The sequence below is a fragment of the Pteropus medius genome, unplaced genomic scaffold (assembly GCF_902729225.1).
Source record: "Pteropus medius unplaced genomic scaffold, Ma_sr-lr_union100, whole genome shotgun sequence".
Classification (NCBI taxonomy): Eukaryota; Metazoa; Chordata; class Mammalia; order Chiroptera; family Pteropodidae; genus Pteropus; species Pteropus medius.
Window position 1 is genome coordinate 12,842,977 of NW_024340699.1, and position 16,184 is coordinate 12,859,160.

Genomic DNA, 16,184 nt, shown 5'->3' on the forward strand with positions numbered 1-16,184 from the left:
CTTTCTTAAATTTTATTTTATTTGGGTCACAGGAGCTTTTATTTTTAAGTCTTCTGAAAGGGACTTTCCTATTACATGTTTTTAAAGTACCGTTTTAAAGAGAACAAGTCAGTTTTTAAACAATTGTATTACAATGTTGCCGCAAGGCACAGACTTAGATGTTACCAGCCCTTGAGTTCAATCTCATTTCTGTTTCTCGTTTATTTAGAGGCCATGGACACGTCCCCCAGGCCTGTCAGAGCCTCTGTCTCTCCATTTGTTAACATGGGCAAATGGTTCCTCACCCCAACGTACAGCCCATGCTACAAAGACTGAACATGGATCTCCTCTGTGCACAGTGGTAGATGATAATCGTTAGATTTTTATACTTATTGAGTCCTAAAAACTGCTACCCTCCCAAAAAGGACATTTAAAGGGAGAAAACCATGATGCTCATTTTCTTCATTCGAGTCTGAATGGTGGTCAGACAATGAACTGGACACTTCCAGACGCATCATAAAACGTTCCCACTTTTCGCTCCTCATCTGCCAGGCAGCCACAGCTTTATGAAATATGAAGCAAGTCTCGCTTATAGCCGGCCATTCATCTAGAGACTCCTTGGCACATGAGTCCCTCCAAGGGATTTTATTATTTCCGAGAAACAGTAACTGAGCATTTTTATATACCTTCCGTTGTCATAAGAGTCATCACACATAAAGCATGTCGACGGAATAGGAAAACAGCATCCTTCACCTAGTTTATGGTTTCCTTGGGCCAGCCGCTCTCCGGGTCTGGTCGACTGACAGTTTTGATAGAGTTATTGAACTTGGCTTTTCAAACAAAATAAACCCGGAAAGTATGGAAGGTTCCTCCTTCGTCAGTTCAGCCGGGGGTCTGGGGTCCACCGGAAGGAAGCTCCTCTCAGCAGATGGGGTCCGGTGGGCCCCACCCAGGCCCAGCAGCCCTTGTTCCCGGGCGAGGCCAAGGTGCTGAACTTGGACGAGATGGCTAAGCACCCAGACAGCTGCTCTGGGTTCAGCCACCCTTCCTTCTGTGTCCCCCACTTCCTGAGGCTGCAGTCCGTCTGGGACTCTAACTCCCCGGCCGACCTCAAGGTCGCCTCCTCCTCCTCGCAGTCCTTTCTCATGGCAGCCCTGGTTCCATCCGGCTTGCCTCCCTGGGCCTCAGTCCCTCAGTCTTTAAAATGAGGACAGAAAACATGCCAGTGTGGGTGTTTCGCTTTTTGTGTTTTAATAAGAATCAAATCAGATGGTAGCAGCGAGCATGCTTTGTAAATTCCCCAGAAGTGAGCTGTTACTGTCATGGTCATTCTTATTTTGTGTGGGGAGCCGCACCCTCTCCCCTCCTTGCCCCAGGCCAGCAGCGAGCATATAAACAGTCACTGTTTGCTTCTGTGTCCCCGTAGAAGCTCTGTCCCAGGAGAAGCCCTCCTCCAGGAAGCCAGCTCAGCCCAACACCTCTGAAGGACTCATTTACAGATTCGGGGAGCGCCAGCCTCCCTCGCCCCCGTCACCCCGCCCCCCCAGGCATCTCCAGCTTCCTAAAGGGACGTCACGAATCCCCTCAAAGTTCTAAAAGTAATTTTAGTCTCATTAATTCTGGAGACAAACGAGTACAGATGGAGAAGGAATTAAAGGACAAGGCCGAGGGGAGTCTGAGGTCCCCAGGCCGGGAGTGAGTCCCTGTGGGACCCGGAGGAGCATGGGAGGGGGGAGGGGCCCACAGGAGGGGAGCGGCGGGGCCTGAGCCCTCAGGCAAGGAGGAGAGGGAAGATGGGGCCGGCAGGGGCCAGGCAAGCCAGTCCCCCTGACGCTGGGCCTCCTCCACATCTCCCAGGATGACCCAGTCATCCAGAAAAAGGAACAAAAGAAAGAACATGCCAGGTGAGGTGGGGTGGGGGGAGGACAGCATCTCCAAGTGTTATGGGTCAACTTATGCCCCCAGAATCTCATATGTAAAGTCTTAATTCTCCCCGCCACCTCGGAATGTGGCTGTATCAGAAGGTGGAGTCCTCACAGACGTAAATAGTTAGAAGGTCACTCGTGTGGGTCCCCATCCAATATGACCTGTGTCCTCCTATGCAGGAAATGCGGACGCAGTGATACGCACACAAGAGAGCGTGACATGGAGAGACACAGGAGAGGGCGGCCACCTGCAAGGCAAGCATTGTCCTTAGGAATCGTTACTGTCTGGGTTTGGCCCTCCCCGCCACGCTCAGAAAACTAATTTTCATTCATCGGGGTGATATTTACCGAGCTGGCCCAGCACCGGATGTTGATTCTGCAGGCGGGCCTGATGGAATGGCTCCATCTCTCTTGGGGGCGGACTGGCATGAACCAAGTCCAAAGAAAGTGATAGATAAAAACCACAATGCCAATCAAGTTGTTCGCCCTGTGAGGTAAAGCCAATGGGCATGCGGGTTGGCAGGCCACTACCCGCTCTCCTTCAGGCAGGCTCCAGGGGAGCCAAATGACCCCTGGCTGTGCACTTCGAGTGAATAGACTTCTTGCAGACTAACTACACTTTCTTGTCTCCTGGAGAATGACTGTGATGTCCCAGATTCATCCGATCAGCTGGGATCAGAACAAGGAGAGTGAGGTAGACTCAGGCAGGGGCTCTGGGCCTGGGCACCCTGAGGCTCCCCCTCCCACACTAAGGATCAGTCCGGGCAACATCAGCTCGATGTCTCAGCCAAGACGCCTCTGCCTGGCCCCCTCTGGATGGCGCTGCCCACAACTGTCACCAGGCCCTGGCTTACCAGCCCCTCTGTCTCCTAACAGTATGATTCAACTGGCCAGATTTCATCGACCGAAATCACAAACCCACGCCAGGCTGCCTCCAGGCAACTGCCCCCCCGAACCCCAGAGCACAGGAGTTCTGGGTCCTCCTGACTCCTTCACCCCATCACTCACTCACAAACCCCAGATCCCTCAGGAGGCAAATCCCAGCCGGGGCAGAGATGTGACCTTTCTGGGCAGCCTCGTTTCAGATTGTTGGTAAAGCCCCGGTGTCAGGATGCCTCGTTTGCTTGGACCCCTGCGAGAGCTGGAAGGCGGGAATCCCAGAGTGTTCCAGGTGGGGAGAGAAGCCAGGATGGAATCAGCTGAGACGTCTCGTAAACCACCTAAAAAGATCACAGGAGAGAGGGACCTGAATGCCCAGGGCTCTGGTACTTTGCGGTGACTTCCTTTCTCGTTCTAAACAAACACTCACTTCCATACCTAAGTTTATATTGTCTGTATGTTTGGTTGTTTGTTCTGGAAGGGAATCCCTCGAATTCTCTGAGCTCATGACCTCGTGTCCACTCCTGCTGGTCTCTCCGGAGTCTCATTCCAGTCTGGTGCTGGGGCTGGAGTGTGGCCCTTCAAGACAGGTGGCTCCGTGCCTTCCGGACTCCCTGGGACACCGCCGGGACATGGGTTGACACAAGGAGCCAGAGAAAGAATCTGGAACTTTGCAACCCATGAGCCTTCAGTGTGCAGTGGACGTTGCATCCGAGCTCTGTCATGCAGGGGTGACCACCCACTGTCCCCTCGGCCCTGCCTGCGGAGACCGCTGCTGTCGGGAGTGTGCACCGGGCTGGCACAGCCAAGCTCTTCCTTCATTTCATTTTTAAATAACACATGTCTTCATGTTCCTATCCAGGGACATTTTTAAGCTCACTTTTTTTTTTTTTTTTTTTTTGAAAATCGCTTTAAAAGTTAAATCACGCATTTCTGTGCCTCCTCCTCAGAATCAAAATAATGTATTTTTGCAAACGACAGAAACATCAGACGTCTTCCCTCAGTCATCTGTCTGTCTGACTGACACATTTTTAGGGACAGGCGATTGCGACGCTTCATTTACGTCTTTGAATGTTTTAACGAGCTTCCTGCGACCGTTTTGATCTGGCAGCTGCCATACAGCCCTGTGCCTCTCCTGAGTCCGGTCGCGTGTGGTCCTCTCACCTGCGAAGATTTCTCCCCGCCCCTGCATTTTGTTTCCTATCTATCGGTTCCCTCCCCGGTCCGCCCCCTGGTAAGCGGGGCTCCATATGCGCCTGCTTGTGGTAGAACAAACCTTCCGTTCAGGATAAAGTCTGACGCGTACGGAGGATGTGTGCGGAGGGCTGCAGCCAGAGCCTGGCCGCCACGTGAACCGGTGGCAGGGCTCTGGACGCTGCAAGTAGCCAACATCCATCTCCCCCTTTCAGGGTCTGCTTCCTCCAGCTTCCTGTCCCCACTCCCAGCTGGAGTCCCCGACCCTTTGCCTCCTGCCATGTGCAGTGCCCACCCCTCCTTGACAAGAGCTGCCGCCTCTCTGAGCAGCAGCCATGAGAACTAATACATGACTCGTAGGAGGCGCTTGGCCGGGGATTGAGTGCCGAGGGAGACGAGGGTGGCGAGGCCCACAGAAGCACTTCGGTTCGGAGACCGTCCTTCCATTGATCTACATCTGCGCTGCCTGGAAGTGCACTAGAGAGAATCGGATGTGCTGCTGCTTCTAAAATAGCTTTTGAATGTGCCAAGTGCCCCTGGAGGACTGGGAATGGCGGGCACAGAGCCGACGAGGTGCCGGGCTTCGTTCCGGCTTGGTCCTTGAAGCCCAAAGCACCAGACACCCTGGTAGTCGCCCTCCTGGGCAAAGGCAAGGCCACAGAGACCTCTGAGCCTCAGCACCGCCTCAGCAAGAAGGGCTCTCTCAACTTGGTGGCCGTTTCAGAAACAGGAAGGGCTCTGTCATTCTGGCCTAACAAGGAGACCCCCGTAGAGCTTTCACCAGAAGCCCAGATTCGGGCAAAGCAGCTCAGGGGCTTGATTGCCTGGCCAGGCCCAGCTCCACCTAGTCGCCTAGGCTGGGACGAGGAAAAATACGCCCTCCTGACTCGAAAACGCCCATGTGGTGTCCCATCAATTTCTGATCTGCTTGTCTGTGTGCAAACCACACACTATGGAGGGACCACTTGTCCTGGAGACAGATCGACAGAGTTGCTGGCCAAGGAACTCAGATCAGAGTGAATGGAGGCCAGGACTGGGGCCCATGGCACATGACGGAAATCCCAACGTAACTTGGCCCTTCAAAAAGAAGGGATTTATTAGTGCTCATAGATGACAGGTAGCGTTGGGCATAGCCGTGGACACGATGTTATCAAGACCCGCTGCTGCTGTTGCCCACGACTGTGGCGTCCCCTCCGCCGGCTCCGTTCTCAGGCGGGCCTGGTCCACGCGGTGCACACTGTGGCCGGCTCAGCACGAGACGATCATTGTGGTCCAAGAGCTCAGCTGCAGACTCAGAGCCCATCGCTGTGGCCGGAAAGGTGGGTCACACGATGAGCTTGCAGATAAGAGGGGTCAGTGCGGCCCAATCCACGAGAAAGTCGGGGAGAGAGCCCTAGAGGAAACTCAGAGTCACCAGAAGGACGGGGAGAGAGAACATCATCAGGCACCCACCACGGAGCGGAGACGAGCCCGTGGTCGTTCTGTGCTGTTTACACAGATGGAGGCAATTGTTCCTGGTTTCGGGATGGTTCTCCTGGGCAGGCAAGTTAGGAGAGTCGGCGTTCGAGCTGAGCCGCCGAGAGTGAGAGTTTGCCGGGCGGGCAAGGAGGGGAAGCGCTCCAAGCACTGGGAACAGCACATGCAAAGCCCCTGGGGTGTGAAAACACAAGGCACATTCGTAACTACTGAACCTCATCTTTGCAGGTGCCGCGCGGGCAGCAGGAGCCACAGAGGGAAATGAGCTCTGGTGTGGGGGAGTCCGACAGACTCAGGGTCCAGCCCCAGCTCTGCCACTTGCTCTCTGTGAGATCTTGGCAGGGCCCTTCCCCTCGCTGAGTTTTAGTTTCCTCTCTGGGACACCGATGTGCACTGGAGACTCCGAAGTCCCTTATCGCTAATGTTCTCCATACAAAACAGTGTGGAGGGTTCTCGAAAAATTAAAAATAGAATTACCACGCCATCCAGCAATGCCGCCTCTGCCTGTATAAACAGAAGAATCGAAAGCAGGGTCTCAAAGAGACGTTCGTACACCACGTTCATAGACATGTTATTCACAAGAGCCAAAAAGTGTAAGCGACCCAAGTGTCCATCGACAGATGATGGGTAAACAGAGTGTGGTCCACCCACACCATGGAATGCGATTAGGCCTGAGAAAGTCCGACACGTGCTCCAACGTGGATGGACCTTGAGGACATGACGCCACCCCCCAGGAGATAAATGGACGGTCAGTCACACGAAGAGGTGTTATCAAAAGCAGTCAGAGTCGTAAGAACAAAAAGTAGAATGGTGGCCGCCCAGGGCCGGAGAGAGGGGGACAGGAACCGTCGCTTCGTGGGGACAGTTTCGGCCGTGCACGATGAAAAGGTTCTGGAGAAGGATGGGGGTGACAGGTGTGACCATGGGCACGTACTCAACACCACCGAACTGTACGCCGGAACATCTTTAAGATGGTAAATTTTACGTTCTGTGTGTTTTATCATAACTTTAAAAATGGGTGGACAGGAAGGGAGAAGCCAGGGTCTGTCCCCCGACCTCGTTCCGGGTGGCATCTCCAGTGCGGGTCCTTCTCCTCCGTGGCTCCGGTGCCCGCTGCACAGTCCCTCCCTCCGTGGTCCCAGCCCCTGACGGGGACCATGGCCCTCGCCATGACTCCGTCTTCCACCGAATGGCTCCAGATCCTGGGCTCAGTAAAACCACTTCCTCCATGTTCTGGCCAATCCCAGGGGTGGTCGCCGCCTCCCACGTTGCTAATTTGAGTTGCTTCATTTTACACTCCGGCTTCTCCACTCTCTAATCACCTGGGTAATTAGGAGACCATCTGTCACACACCCTAATGAATGGCTCTCCCGCAGCCAGAGTGGGTAAGGGGCTCCCCGGCAGCAACTCCAGCGGTCCCCAACTGGCTGAGGCACACTGGGGACCAAGCAGAAGTCTGGATGTTCGGCTGCCTCTAGGGCAACCTGCTCAGCTATGAACCAGAGCACAAATAGCCAGCCTGGAGTCTCAGCTTCCCTGGCAGGTGGGAACACACGAGGCAGACGCTCCACAGGTACGGAGGAGAAATCAAAGAGAACCCACAAGCGCCCTGCGGACGGTGGTTCTGTAAGTGGCTACAGCGTTTCATTATTTACACCTACTTGCAGTAGATGCTCCTGGAGCCTGGACTGCCTGCCCCCCTCCCGGCCCTTTTGTGCCCTGGACTGGCCTTGGGGACTCCCGGGGAGGTTGTCCCATGACCCCTTGAATGCTTCTACTTCTCCTCAGATTAGCCCCTGGTTGGAGATCTGAGCTCATCTCTCTCCTGCCTCCAGGGCCGTCCATACTATCCCCCTGGGGACGGCCCTTCTGCAAAGCCAGGAGAAAGGAAAACGTGCTCCACTCCCCCAGATGGGCCAAGAGCCAGCCGCTTCCTGGTGCTGCTTATTGAGAGGCTCCCGTCTGCCTCCTGGACACAGGCAGACAGCACAGAGAGGCAACCTGCATGCTGGACCGAGTTCAGAGACACAGAGAGCGAAGTTGAGAAGGGGGCCCCCCAAGAGCCCCTGCTGCCGGCCCCCCACACAAGAGGAATGCGGTACAAAGAAGGAAGGTGATGTCCGAGGCCACACAGCCGGCTGAGGCATCAGGGCAGGGTGGACCAGGAGCCTCAGTCCTTGGGGCTGACGTAGGTTTGTTTTCACTGGGCAGACACCATCATTGCAGTGGGTCCCTCACTGTCTTCCCTCGCCTGGGGCACCCACCAATTTGGCCCATGTCCTGGGCTCCCATCACTCCTGGGGGTGCCCAGCCCTTCACCCCGGACCCCTTTCAACATCCTGGCCAGTCTGACTTTGGCCATGCTTTGTTCTCCGTTGCCTCTTGTGTCAGCCAGCTTCTGAGTTGCATGTAGGAGACATGGACTCTGGTTACTCTGCTCAGAAAAGGGACTTGATGGAAAGGGTACGGGGGAGCTCACAGATTAGCCGGCCAGCTGGAGAGTCAGACTCCCAAAATGGGTGGAAACCAGGGCAATTAGAGCAGCAGCCCACACCATAGTCAGGTTAGATATAGGTGCCCCCAGGGACACGGTGTCCCTGTGGCCACGTCCCACCCCATCACCAGCCCACCACCACCCCCAGAAGGAACCCCTCAGCTTCCCACTTCTTCAGGAAGAGCAGACATCTCTGATTGGCCAAACTTGAGTCACGTGCTCAGGCTGCAAGGCCTGCTGGGAAAGGGGGGCCGGTGTCCAGTTCCCGAAGTGGGAGGTGGCCCCGCCTCCCACCAAGATGCAGAGGAGGCGTGATAGGCACGCACCGGGCAGGGCTTCAGAAGCCAGGCAGTGAAAACGGAGGGCCTGTGTCCTCCCAATTCGGGATTCGAAGGCCAGGCAGCCCTCCACACCCAGCCCTGCTCCCCACTTCGTCTGCGCCCCTCCCTCTCGTGACTCAGAAATCCGGGGGCATCACCATCTTTGCTCTGTCAGGCCATCTCAGGAAGCACTTGGCGGTCGCTGATGACCTCTTCCACTCCCCAGCTCGGCACCCGTGGCTGCATTGGGGCAGCTGAGCCCCAGCAGCTCAGCTCCGCCCTGAGTCTCTCCATCCACACTGCTCTGCGTGGGCGGGCGGGCTCAGGCCCCCAGGAGGCCTCTGTGGTGGTTAATGGGGATGGCGCCAGGAAACAGCACCGCCTGCTGTTGGGGATGAGTCTTCTGGGTACCAAAGGCCACAGGCCTGTCCCATCCTATGTCTGAACCTTGCAGGTCCCCATAGGAAGCCCGGCCCCAGCCACCCCAAGAAGGAGGCTGAGCTCCCCTACTCTGCTCCCACCTTGGCCCATAAAACAAGAACTGCTCTCCCTGCCGCCTCCCTGGTGTGGGGAGCATCCTAACGTCCGTCCCTCCTCCCTCCCAGTCGTGCGTGGTGGGTGAGCGACCCCTGTGCTTGTCAAGGGCTAGGCGAGTGCCACAGGAAGCAGCGACCACCTCTCCCTGCTCACCGCTGGGCCAGAGCCTTGATGAGTGGAAGGAAGGACCAGTCCCTCCTGCCCCGGGCTCGGGGAGGCAGCCTTCTCCTCCGCCAGCCCCGGGGACCCTCAGCTCTGGCCTCGGCAAGAGTAGCGATGCAGAGACCACATTCCCCTCACAGGCTGTGCCCACCAGGCCTAGCAGATACTCCCATCACGTGGGAAATTCCAAGGATTTAGAAGCTCTCTCCCAAGGACCTGCGACAAAGGCCAGTCAAATTCTTTACATAGGACAGTTCAGATCTTGAGTGATGATTTTAATAGGAGGTGCATCTGAACACAACACCTGAGTTCTCAGATTCTGATGGTCATTCTTTAGATGGAATCTGAATTAATTCCAAAGTCCCATGTGTCATCATTACTCCGTAGGTAATAACTCTCAAAAGAGATTCTGATCTATGCGTACGGCTGTCAGTGAATATTACTCATCAATGCTTCTTAACATACCTTTTCTCATCTTCTGGTATTTCGCGTCCCTCATCCCCTACAGCTGCCCAGACTCCTCTCTCCACTCCTTGCTCTCAACTCCATCAAGAATTCTGCCCTAACCTGGGCCCCAGTAGCTCTCTAAGTCTCCTCCCCTCTCCCAGGAAATGAGCCGAGTTGCTAAAGACTGGGCCTCCGACTTCATGAATGGAAAGAGGAAACATGCCAAGCTGTGCCAGTTAGGTTTACATGTCATCGTGACGGGCTATGGGGTACCCAGATTAAGCAGCATTGCTGGGTTTTTGTCTGTGAGGGTGTTTCCGGATGAGATTGGCATTTGAATCTGCAGACTCAGTAAAGTAGACGGCCCTCCCCTGTGTGGGTGGGTTTCATCCAATCCATCGTAGCCTGAATTGAACAAAAAGCAGAGGGAGGAGGAATTCACCCCTTTTCCCCTGCCTCACTACTTGTGCTGGAAAAATCTCATCTTATTTCATCTTCTGTACACCAGCTTTTCTGGGCCTCCAGCGTGCCGATGGCAGATTGTGGGACTTCTCAGCCTCCGTAATTACATGAGCCAATTCCTCATAATAAACCCATACGATTTAATATATCTCCTGTTGCTTCTGTTTCTCTGACTAATCAACGAGCCTAATCTGGGCTTCAGAAGACATTTGGTCATATTCTCCAATACCGTATTGCCTGGTTGACTACCGCAATTCATGTTTGCACGGTGATCTGGAAGGCGAAAGACAGATCGCCTCATGTATCAGAAGCGTTAAAATGCCCTCGGCCATCCGTTAAGCGAGGGCTACTCTCTCGGACTGTTGCAGAGAAAAGAATCACAGCTCAGCACATCTGTGACCTGCCTGAAGTCACACGGAGCCCGACATTTCCAGAACACCACGCCGACACTCCCCTTGTCAAACCCTGACCCAGCAACACCACGAGATGTGTCAATTATTCAGATAAAAGTGCCACCATATTTATTCTACTCCATTGATCAAAACAGAGATTCTAGAGAATTGTTTCAGGATGAATTGGAACGTGTGAACCAAAGGGCTAAGACCCAGACACCCCACCTCCCAGCCCCCACAGGTCCCCCTGAGCCCTCCAGATTTGGGGAGTAATTAGTTTGCATTCCTGTTTTTGACTGACTCTGTTCGCTGACTCTCTAAGCAAGCCAGGCGCCCGAGATTTGTAACGGAGGAGACAGCCTGCGTGTCTGCCTGGCCCGATCGTAAACTGAGTCCTCAGATGGAAGATGATGCCTCTAAACATTCCTGGGTCATGCTCCTCCACGACTGACCTCACCAGAAACCTGAAGCAGTGGAGGTCACCCTTTCCTGCCTGGGCCCCTCCTCATATGGGCTTCCAATATATTTTTACACTTTTTTTTTTTTTTTTTTTGCGTTGAAAGGGGTCAACACACAGCTCCTGCCTGGGGAGCCGTGGTGTAGAGGCCATAGAGCAAGTTCAGATCCAATCTCCACAGCTCAGTGGGTGACCTTGGACATGTTATTGGACTTGCTGAGCTGTTTCTCTGCTAGCAAATTGGGGGCAAAGGGGACTCTCTTGCTCAAGCCCACCCAGCACGGGGGGGGGGAGCAGAGTATGGGGGTGGAGATGAGAAAATCAACATCATTTATTTCTTTTCCCAGTTTGGAAGTTAAGCATAAGCAGTATGGCCGTAAGATCATCGAAACCCGAGCGATCGGGACACTTTGACGGTGCTCCTGGTGCCACCACAGAGAGGAGGTGAGAGGACTGGTCTGAGCTGGGGATGGGAATTAAGGTCACCGACGACATGGCCCAGCAGGTGCCGGCTCAGCTGCAAGGGACCCGCAGCTTCCAGAACTGTCAGGGGCACAGCAAGCTGACATCCTGGAGGGCGTGGGGTCTGCCCCAAGGGAGACTTGTTGCAGAGAAGCATTCTGAGTGGATCCTGAGGCATCCGAGTGGAACCAGACCCCTTCGGATGCCCAGCCGGGGTGAATCTGGCAGGGCCACAGGGAGTATGATGGAGTATGACAAACTACTAACATCCATTCGACACGAAAGCCAGGTTGGCAATGATGCTGTCCATTTCCCCCCAAGAAATTTCACACCTTGACACAAATGAGATTTTAAGAAAGAGGAATTTAATGTTAAGTAGCACTTCCAACTGTGGAGAAGTGTATGAAAATGATGTCGCTCCCATGACGGTAAAACCCCAGATCAGCTGATCTCACAAGGACCTTGTACACCTGATGGTGACTCTTAAAGGCAGGTCAATAAGAATGACACCTGAAGCTATAATTTAGCTTGTATTACCTGGCATACAGGAGGTGCCCAATAAATAAATGTAGGGTGAATGGATAAGTGAATGGGTCATTCGATGGTCCCCTCGCAAGCCAACGTTGATGAAAGGCTTTCCGTAACGATCTAGGTGTGAAAGAGTTGTTTATGGAAAGACAGGAACCAAATTTGCAAACCCTCCTCTTGGCTTCGCAGTAATTCATGCTCATCTGCGTCTAATAAAATATGGAAGCAATTTTACAGGAATGCTTTGTGCTTTAGCGACTCACTTAACTATTTCCTCTAAGGGGCAAGTCACATATTCTCATCCAGATGTGGGGAACGGGGGGAGGGGATTCCGTGAATAAATCCGCAAATATCAAGATGAGTTGCTCTCCCCACCCTACCCCCATGGGAGCTGATGGAAGCATGAAATTGGGGACCGATGGAAATCATTCTGGCCACCACTGCTGCTCACAGTCTCCAGGTCCAAACCACCCCGAGCCCATCCCCATGCTTCCTCAAAGGACTTTCCTCGGTCAAGTTCACCCCTGTCACTTGGCCTCAGAGAGATGAGCCGCTCTCAGCCCCACCGGCCCCAACTCGAGGACACTAGGAAATACACAACCGCTGCCCCTGTCCCCGCAGGCGCCACTCACGGCCCCTCGACTGGGCTGCGGCCGCCTCCTTGTGTGGCTCCCAAACTCCCTGTACGTTTAAGAGCTGAGGAATACAGATGTGTCACGCCTGCCTGGAGCCTCTTATCATTTTATTCACATCCTGATTTTCTGGGTCATCGTTTTTTTTTCTTTAATTAAACTTTTCACTCTGAGATCATTGTAGATGCACATGCAGTTGCAAGAAATAATAGGGAAAGATCCCGTGTGCTCTTTACCCAGCTCTCCCTGCAGCCCGTGGGAATATCTTGCAAGACCGTCGTACAAAATCGAGTCTCCATTTTTGAAAACGTCTACTCGCTAATGTGTGCTAGGAAGTATATTTTCATCCAATTGAGACTCTTGACCCGCCTCCCACTCTGAATCCTGCCTGACTTGACCACGCAGTATTTCCCATTTGAGTAAAGGACACTCCCCACGCAAGCGCACAGCCCCAAAGTGGGACTTCTCTCTCTCCCGTCCCTGCATCCTCCCGCCCAAATCCACACGAGCAACCGGTCCCACACGTCCTGGCCAAAAAGTCTGGTGTCCACCCACTTGTCACACTCTCACAATGACCCTGGCACGAACCATCGTCAGTACCCTTTAGCAGAACTGGCTATAGAATTTGCAGGGCGCAGTAAAAAATAAACACACGGAGCCCCCTTGCTCAAAAATCATTAAGAATTTCAATATGGCGGCAGCATTGCTTTGAACAAAGCTCTGGACCCTTCTAAGTGCAGGGCCTTGAGGCCACGCAGGTCACCGCCCATGAAGCCCGCCTGACCTTCCACCAGAGGCCACCGGGAGCACACCTGAAGATCAACGATGTGGAGCCTGTTGATTTGATGTGATGAGTGAACACACACAATGGGGAACCATAGGCTTCTCATGTAGGACCTGTTATAGGCTTGGGCCTCTGTTGTATGTCTAGGGAGGGCTCAAGGAAGCAGGCTCTGCTCTGGATTGGATGCTGCCAGGAATCGGGATTGTGCTATGATTGGGCATCTAGAAGGTGGAAAGGATAGAGCAAGGCTAGGGCTGTGATTGATTAATAAAAAAGGCACCACGTTAGCCAGGATGAGGGGCGTTCGGTTAATTTTGTGGTTTGGACAACGTGTTCGGACAATGTGGTTTGGACAATGTGGTTTTGTCTGTGTGCAGACATGATTTCAGAGGGGTCTCGTTACTGTCTTGATCCAACATGGTGACAGAGTGGCCTTGTCTGAGGCTGGTGATCTGTGAAATTGTTTATGTCCAGCAGAATGCCTTCTTTTCTTTCTCACCTGTCATGTCTGACCCAGCTGCCCGCGGTAGCCCCGACCCTAACACGCCTCCCTACCTTCTGTCTCCTCCATATGGTTGCCGGTGTGATCCTGTCCAGTCATAAGTCAGACCATGCCATCCCTCTGCTTAAACTACCGGTAGCCGCTGCAGAGAGTTGACTCATGTCCCTCCAAAAAGGTGTGTCCAAGCCCTGAGCCCCAGAACTTGTGGACGTTATCTCATTCAGAAATAAGATCTTTGCAGATGTCATTAGGTTAAGGTCTTGAGATGCTGTCATACTGGTTTTAGGCCCTAAACCCAATGACTCCTTATGAGATGACGACACAGAGACACACACACCGAGGAACCATGTGAAGACAGGGACAGAGTTTGGGGTGATGCAGTCATAAGCCAGGAAACACCTGGGGCCACCGGGAGCTGGAAGAGGCAAGGAAGGACCTCCCCCTGGTGCCTGTGGAGGGCCCGTGCTGCTGACAACACCCTGATTTTGGTCTCCAGAGAGAATCCGTCTCTGTTCTAAGTACCAAGTCTGTGGCACTTTGTCGCCACAGCCCAGGGAACTGAGACAGTCTCTTACTGCAATTGGGAAAGAAGCTCAGAAGAAGCCATGGGCCTGGGCCCCCTCCCCCACCCTCATTCACACGCGGCTTCTCCCGCTGTCCCCGTGCCCCGGCCACACCTGCCTTCCTTCCTCCCAAAGCACCAGCCCTTTGCACGCGCCATTCCCGCGGCCTGGAATCCGGTCCCCTGGGCCTCGTGGTCCTTCAGGGCTCCGTGTACACAGCCCCTCCCTCCCCTGGAAGTAACGCTCCCCCGCCCCCACTGCTGCTCACCTCGATCTTGTTGCTGGTTTAATCTTCCTCCTGACTCCTGGTTTAATCTTCCTCCTGACTCCGCACCCAGATCATTCCTTTGTTCTCTTTATTGTTGGTCTCTGCTCCCCCATGTCAAAGTTCTGAAACAAATAACATAACATTGTTAAAATATGTATATATATGTATTATGCAGAACCGCTTTTAAATGGAGCTGCCATCCCAGAGGAACCGCCTTGCACGTCTCATGCCTCAAAGCTTTGCAATGTTAAAACAGGGCAAAATAACCTTTGGACTGGGCTTTAAGCGCATCGAATCCCAAAGAACTGTTTGCACAGATAACAAGAAAGCAGATGGCAGGACTACCGGACTGAGGACTCCCCGACCGGAAATTTGAAACATTCCTCAGCATTAGGATCCTGTCGGCTTATCTTCACCTATAGAAACGCCTCCCTCCCACGAGATCGGATCATCCTCCCTCCCTTCCTTAAACTCCCCTCGCCTTTGTCAACTAACCAGAACGCCCTTGGGGCTCCTGCCTGAGTCGGTGCTTCTCGAATAGCTCTTCTTGTTGATCTCAAACAGGCTCTTCTTGTTGATCTCAAACAGATGCTGTTGTCTCGCGCTTTGGCCTTTTATTTCTAGGTGAACAATGGGGTCAGAAACATCCCGATATTCCCAGCACCTGGAACAGATGGTTTTTATCGAGCAAACACATACCCTGTTTACCGTATGCCAGGTGCTCTGCTAAATGCTTTACCAATATCATCTCGTTTAACCCTTATGAATCAGGTATTTTACAGACGAGGAGACGGAGGCTCCGAGAGTTTAAGTGACTTTCCACAGTTTGCAAGTGGTGGAGGCAGGATTCGAACCCGGACTGATGAATGAATTATCCCTGCCGAGTGAGCACTGAGCCCTGGCAGGTCACCTATCAAGAGGGAGGAGAGAGGACCCAGGAAGTTCTTCCCGTGTCTGTACCCCACCCACTGAGCCACCCCGCCGGCGGCTCCCACCAGCCTCAGGACGAGTGAGAGAGGAAAGAGCAGCACTGTGGAGGGTTCTAGAACAGCTCTAAGTTCCTAGGGGGGTGTGGGCCGCCCCCCAGGTGTTCAGCCGACACCCCTCTCTTACCCATGTCTCTTCAAAGGACCGCTTGCCCACCTCTCTCCCCACTTGGGCCCTGAGCTCCCTAGGGGAGGGGTCCAGCGTTAACCAGAGGCTTCCCCATCGGGCACCTGGGTGCCATCTGGACCCTGCTCTGTGGACTCTGCCACCACATGGCCCGGGGCACCCCAGGTCTCCCGGGGGCCGGGCCCGCCTCCCTCCAGCCACAGCCCCTTCCTGGGGCTGCCAGGGGCAAGGCGGGTGTCTACTTCTCTGTGTACCGGCACTTTCTGGCACGTCGTATGCAATATTAGCATTTCGTTGCGTTGGTAAATAATCCCAGGAAACAGAAACGAAGTGGGTGGATCGAGAAATAAATTTTTTTAAAAAGGAAAGAGAGCGACAAGAGCGAAGAATCATCAGACATGAGAATGCGAGTGGTGCCGGGAAGACACGAGAGAGAGGGAAACACAGCTCTCGCGCCCCGCGAGCCGCAGTCACCGCCAGGACGACGAGCCGCCCCCAAGGGCCGCGGCCTCAGCGGTCCTTCCGGCCGGAGGCCTCGCGGTCAGCGCCGGTTACGATTCATGTGTCCATGGTGATTTTTTTTTAATTGCCAGGTTAAAAAAAAAAAG

General features: G+C 53.8%; 1 long non-coding RNA gene across 1 annotated transcript; it reads right to left on the reverse strand.

The window, feature by feature from the left end:
* Nucleotides 1-11,639: 11,639 nt before the first annotated feature.
* Nucleotides 11,640-14,501, reverse strand: LOC120613528 (uncharacterized). Its single transcript, XR_005655731.1, has 3 exons — nt 14,464-14,501; nt 13,159-13,351; nt 11,640-11,923 (listed from the first exon to the last, which is right to left on the reverse strand). It is a non-coding gene; the product is annotated as an uncharacterized LOC120613528 (long non-coding RNA).
* Between the last annotated feature and the right edge of the window lie 1,683 nt (nt 14,502-16,184).